The sequence below is a fragment of the Aegilops tauschii genome, chromosome 5 (genome assembly GCF_002575655.3).
Source record: "Aegilops tauschii subsp. strangulata cultivar AL8/78 chromosome 5, Aet v6.0, whole genome shotgun sequence".
NCBI classification, from domain to species: Eukaryota; Viridiplantae; Streptophyta; class Magnoliopsida; order Poales; family Poaceae; genus Aegilops; species Aegilops tauschii.
This window is the reverse complement of record NC_053039.3, coordinates 23,729,697-23,736,798: the sequence shown is the minus strand read 5'-3', so window position 1 is coordinate 23,736,798 and position 7,102 is coordinate 23,729,697.

Genomic DNA, 7,102 nt, shown 5'->3' with positions numbered 1-7,102 from the left:
GGTTTAGCCTCTACGATCTCGTGGTAGATCAACTCTTGTAATACTGATATCATCAAGATCAATCAAGCAGGAAGTAGGGTATTACCTCCATCGAGAGGGCCCGAACCTAGGTAAACATCGTGTCCCCCGCCTCCTGTTACCATCCGCTGTAGACGCACAGTTCGGGACCCCCTACCCGAGATCCGCCGGTTTTGACACCAATAGTCGTCTGCTACTTGTTTGCTATTATGTGATGCGATGATAAATTCCGCATGTGCGATGATAAATCCCGCACGAAGTCATATTGCATACGTCCTTTTTTCATTATGCATGTCATTATCTTTGTTATATCTAATCATGCATGATGAATTGCCTTCATAAGTTGAAGAGGATCTCCACAAGTACAACCTGCCATGTGCATTTGCATTCCAAAAGCAAATTACTTATATGCACATCTTCAGGGGGAGCCTTTTGCTACTTATGAAGACAACACCTTAATCCTTTACAATTTCACATACTTTTATCCCCGTTGAAAACTTCAACCAGTTTGTCATCAATCACCAAAAAGGGGGAGATTGTAAGTGCATCTAGTGCCACCCCTAGTTGGTTTTGGAGTATTGACGACAAACCTTGTTGAGGGACTAATGTGTTTGTGAGAATTGCAGGATAACACAGGTAGTAGTCCCTCATTGATTCGGTTTACCTACCGGAGATGACCCCTAAAAATGTATGAAGACATTAAAGACAAAGGTGGTATGTGACGATATTCACATTGAAGACTATGCCATGAGAAGACATCGCGTGAAGACTATAGAGTGCGAAGACTTAGTTGTTTCGTTGTTTCCTTTTCTTCTTTGTTGAGTCATAGGAACCACCGTACTGTTAAGTGGGGTCCCAGTGAACAAAGTCAGAGTGACTGAAGTGATGCTCAACCAAATCCTATGTCTTCGAGGGAAGACAATGAGAGCAAATCTTACCCAGAGCTGGATGAGTCAGCTTTACTTGTAGCCCAAGTCAAGTTGCCGCGTGTGTTTGAAATCTGACCATTGGCACATGTGTCAGTTTCTTAGTGACCCAGGGTCATTTCAGACAAATCAGGTCGGGTTGCCTAGTGGCTATAAATAGCCCACCCCCTACACCATAAATTGGTGGCTGCTCAGAGTTAGTGCACGGCTTTTGTCGTTTGAGAGCAACCCACCTCCGAAGCTTTTGAGAGAGAGAAATCCTTGCGAGGAAAAAGCCCAAAACACCCAGAGCCAAAGAGTGTTAGGCATCACTAAAGTCTTTCTGTCCGCGTGACCTGAAGACTTGTTACACTTGAGGACTGTGAATCTTCCAGCCGGTTAGGCGTCACGTTCTGAGCATCCAAGAGTCATTGGAGATCGCCGGTGAACGAAGTCTGTGAAGGTTTGGAAGTCTACCTTGAAGACTTACCAGAATGATTGGGCGAGGACTGGGTGTCCTTAGCTCAAGGGGAATAAGGTGAAGACACGGTCTTCTGAGCTAAATCTCAGCCTCCCTAACCAGACGTACAGTTGTCACAGCAACTGGAACTGGTCCAACAAATACCTGTCCTCTTCAAGTGACTGGTTCTATCTTCTCCCTCTCTTTATTTACAGTTTGTCTTCGTGAAGTCATTGCCTGCCTGTGTTACCTGTTTGACTTCACTATGTGACTTGTATTTTTGTTTGGCTTCATACTATCTTCCATCCTGATCATTACTACCTAGGTGCTATTATTCTTCGTGCTTTCACTTCATTGAATACTTCTATGGCTTGCCTGGTGTAGTCTACCTTCCGCTGCATGTCAATAGGTTCATTTCTATTCTTTGTCTTCGAAACTCTGAAGACGTTCATAAAAATCGCCTATTCACCCCCCTCTAGTCGATAACTAGCATTTTTAGTATAGGTACTGGGGAAGATTCATATTACAGCCACAAATCCTACACATATAGTTCAATGAAGACCAAGTGCTCGAGATAGTTTGAGAAGTAACATATTTAAGGTGGTCAACACCTTGTTCGCTTAGCAGTATGGGACTAAACTTAATTAGGTGCAATACTTAGCAGCAGCAAGTTTTGAAGAAAACGCTGCTCCAAAGTACTTTAGCAGTAGCTCCTCCAGGGAAGGGCGCTACTACTATATCTAGCCTGGAGGCAACGCCGTGGCAATTATAGTAGTAGCGCTTGTTTCACCTAGAGAGCTACTGCTACCGGATTATTAGTAGCGCGGTTTTCTCAAGCACGCTACTGCTAATTAGCAGTAGCACTTCTTTTTGGGCCGCGCTGCTGCTAAGATTCTGTGTATAAGGTTTCCCTAGTAGTGTTCTGAGGCAGATGTTGGTGAAGGAAAAGACCATGGTGCCAATTTTGCTGTGGCCATGTGCAGCGATAGTGCTGAGATACGGACAACAAAGAGGTGTGACGAGAGGGCGAAGCGCTACATGTCATCGACCATGCCGGCCAAATCAGATGGAGGCACCGCGGTCGCGAGGCGCACTGCCACTAAGGATGTTGCCGCAGGCAACACCGTAAAGCCACCTCGATCAGGCCATCTGGCCCGCCTTCTCCTGCAGTGTGATGCAACCCAACAGGATCGGGCCTGCGCACGTGCGACATCTCTTACTGTATCTCCACCACTCATCATCAGTCTGATTTTGATCGGCAACATGAGCAGGTCATTGCTTTGCGTCACGACTGCTAAGATACCTTGTTGTCCCCAGCCTGCATGCTCCACCTACTCCTCACAACATCTGTTGATTCAACTGCAGCACATCAAGTTGTTGTAAAGGGAAGAAACAACCTTCATGTATGGATCTTAAATCGTGTGCTTCCTTTGTACTGTTTCTAGTATAAACTGCCATGATGTCTACTATTTAAGTTCAGCGAAGTCACATACCCAAGAAAGTTTAGCAATGGGAGTTCATTCAAGGTGCCGACATGTAATTTATATTCCATTATTAATTGCTACTTCTTTATTAGCAGCACATCAGATCTATTGTCTTCTTTCCATTGAGATGATCAAAGGTAGGATCCTCTCCAAATTTGGTTAGAGAACTGATCGTACTAAGTAAATTGATTTCAGAGTTACAAATTAAATACCATCCATCTTCTACTGCAAAATATTTCTTTTTTTTGTTTTCCTAATCCTTTTCTCTTACCGTGTGCCCCTCTCTTTCAAATTGTTAATTATACTACCATCCCACTGCAACGCGTGGAGTATTTTATATTTTTACAAGTGTTGTCGTGCCCGTATCTTAAAGATGTCATTTTCCAAATAGAACACACTAACCAGTCCAAATGGATTCCACCTGAGTTATTTACATACTTTTGTGAAGTAATTTAAATGGACCTTTCAGACCTATTAGTTTATTTCCACCAGGGAACGACTTCCTTCTTCAATTACGACTTGCATTATCACCTTCCTGCGTATGAGGGAGGAGGCGGTGCAAATTCATCCTTACCATCCATATTTTCTCGTCCATTTTAGTTCAAATTAATATTTTTACCATGGTTGGTGCCAATAGAAAAGGAATAGGGGCACACAATGTTAATCTTCCCACTCAAACGCGGGTTTCTGCCTTACAGCGGTGGTCCAGCATATGAAACTATTCAAGAACTCCTCCAGAAGAAGATCGATTGCTTGAATTTTAAGGTAGACATTGAACATACATGCAGCCAAGTTATTTGCTCATTGGTACAAGGAATAACTTGGACAAAGGCTTTTTGGCTATGCCGGCACGAAGTCTTTAGATTTCGTTTCTTTGGTATTCCGATTCATCATCACAAGCTCCTGGGTTATGAATGGATGGGAGTCGATGTCTGTTTTGAGGAAAAAAACTAAGTAGCTGGAAAGAAAGCTATGGTATTACGGGAGAGATTTGTCTCGAATTCTCAATAAACTATATGGTCATGAGCTTATCGATGTGTCCATGATATTGTTCATTGACATAACAATGTTTTGAAGTAAGAAAATAGATTATTTCTTTAGATTCTTTTGGCAGAATGATGAACATGAAGTGAAATACCAGTTTGCTAAGTGGACCATTATTTCTAGAGCAAAAGACCATGAATGGTTAGAGGTGGAGCACCTTGTGGTTAAAACAATTTGGCTTCTAAAATAGTGGTGTTCTAAATTTCTAAGCGAGGCATGTTGTGGCGAGAGTTGCTAGAAAATAAAAACCTTCACTCGAAATGTCTATCAGAAGATCTAGTAGAACCTACTGACTCTTCTTTATGCAAGTCAAGCATTACTTTTTCCCGCGGGGTTCCATTATGGTGATTATTTGGGAATCACTACGTTGCCCCTTTCTAGGGGAGATAACCCTCTATGAGGAGTAGTGCCCTTCCTTGTGCATCTAAATGTGAGTTTTAGACATTCCTTGATTGGATATAAATGGACATTGTCTTAAAATGTTCAAAGTTTGATATCAATTCACTCATATTTGGATTTTTCACAAAGGGTGGATTTTATTGACTCAAAATGAAGCATCAAGTGGATACAAACATATTGAGTACACACCCGGCCTCTGCATAGATAGGATGCACACAGCCAACACCAACACACGCAAAAAAACACGCCAGCAAATAGCAAAGTCATATACAACCAAAGCTACGCGTAGGCGAGGAAAAAAGACAGAAGCAATCAGATCCGCGATTGCAAACTACAGAAATGACCATATCCACACCAATCATCTAATGGCACCACACGAACGACGAGATTCTTCAACAGCAACGCCTTCAGAAAAGGAGCGACACTCAAGCGCCGTCGTCACCGGATCCAACCACCAAGGCCGGAATCTAAGTTTTCACCCTGAAGAAGCAGTCCGAGCATATCCAAACAATGCCTTCAACAAGGTAATCTCCATTGCCAGGTATAACCACCTCCGATCAAACCTAGGCTTTTGCCCTGGAGCTCGAGACCAGATGCTCGAGTAGTCGAGCACCACCATGACGTTACTCATGTGATGTCACCACCGTTTTTCCACGATCCCAGCAGCTAATGCAATGTGACCGCGCTGCACAACCATACCTTTGCGTCAAGTCATGGTCTGTAGGTTGCATCTCACTGCCGCAGAGAACCATCGGATCTGGAGGAAACCTCGCGAAGATCTTTCGATGGTCAAGGTCACCGCACTGCAATGAGGCCACCGCCGCAGCCCGGAGATCCGGGAGCCGTGCATTTGACCACCGCTGACACTTCCGGCGGGCAACGCCGGTGTCATGACCACCGCTGCGATAGGAGGCGTTGCCAGCCCCTGCTAAGTCCGACAGCAACAGGTGCGGGACCTCATCTCTGGTCACGGGAGCCATGGCATCCCCGCTGGCGGTAGCTGCAACCTGCGAGTCGTGATTGGATCTGGACGCGGTGTGCCCACACCATGGCAAACCAGATCGGTACTCCTCTACACACGAGGCTATGGCTAGCAACAAGAGAGCAGCCATCGCGCGCCGCCGGCCGGATTCAAGGTTCGGTTGGATCTGAGGCCCAAGCTATCCACCAGCAGATCACCAACAATGCCAGGAAGAACAACCCTGCTATCTTTGGCGCGGGCCCGCCGCCGCCGCGGCAAGGGCCGGCCGCGACGGCTGCGAGGAGGGCAAGGAGTCGGGGCCTGGGTGGCGGCGGCGGGAGGGTCTCCCGGGTCGCCCAGAGGTAGGCGACACGGGAGTCGACACTCATATTTGGATACAACTTTTTTTTTACCTGGAACACCTTGCATTCCAATTACTCAGGAGCAACCAAATCAGTGATCACAACACGCGATACATCAGGCGGGAGCTCCGATTCCCAGACCATGTGGGCATTCACGAAACCCCGGCAATCAAGAGCGGCCAGCACATGCACTGGTTTGTTACATCCTCTAGGACAGTACACTACCGTATACTCTATGAACTCCAGGTTCAATTAGTACTATGCTTCCCGGAAGAGGATGCCCAGCTGGCCCCAATCCATGGTGGTTGACACCAGCGCTTGTTGAAGTTGCAGGCAGTCCATTTCAAATATAACCCTGCCCATGCCAGATTGTATAGCCACTCCGATATCCTTCAGAAGCGCAATAGCCTCCGCGTGAAGGGCAGAGCTCAGCCCTGTCAGCGCCCCAGCCACAGCCACAGCGACATCGTCGTCAGAATCCCTTGCTATTGCACCCCAACCACCCTGGGAAGAGTTGGCATGGAAAGAGGCATCCAGGTTGATCTTGACAAAGTCCATTGGGGGCGGCTGCCATTATTGTGCTTGCACGGGACTCGGAATTTTTTGCTTCGGCCCCTGGTACTCCTGCCACTCCATTGTGAAGTGCCCAACCTGCCCTGCGAAAGCCTCGGCCGTGAGCCGCTTGTTCCCATAATTTTCTTTGTTCCTTTCAGCCCACCAAAACCACAGCAGGCACACCGTGCGCATACGGGACACCAACGGGAGCTTTAGAATGACTGTGACCATCTCCTTCGCTGACGAGCAAGCTAACAGGGCCTGGCGTGTCCACTCCACTTGGCATGAGAGCCAGCACTTCTTCACCTACTTACAGCGGAGGTAGAGATGGCCCCCGTCCTCCGGCAGACGCTTACATACCACACACCTGTTATCAAGCTGCACTCCCAGTCATTCCACGTTCCTCCGAGTCGGATGACTATCATGCGCAAGCCGCCACATGAAGTGTTGCCCTTTGGCCGGGCAATCCAGCTTCCAAATCTCCTTCCACATGCGTTCACCCGGGTACCCGCCCGAGCTTTCTCCCTACTTCTGATCTGCTGGTGGGCGAGCAGATTGGCATAGACTCTGTAGGCCGATCGGACCGAAAATAAGCCCTTATTGTCAAAGTGCCAAGCCACAAAGTCATCATACTTCACATAAATAGGAATGGCCAGGATCGTCGCCGCATCCGCCGCATCAAAGGTCTGGTGCACAAGCCGTGGATCCCAATTGTTGGTGGTCGGGTCGATCAGCTCATCCACTGTGATAAGCAGGCTCCTGTCCGGCAGCGTTCTCGGTCTCCTAGTATCATTTGACGGTATCCACGGATCCGCCCAGATCCGGACGTGAGAGCCCGAGCCAATTCGCCAGATCATTCCAGCCCTGACGACCTCCACACCCTTCAAGATGCTCCACCACACGTAGCTCATCCC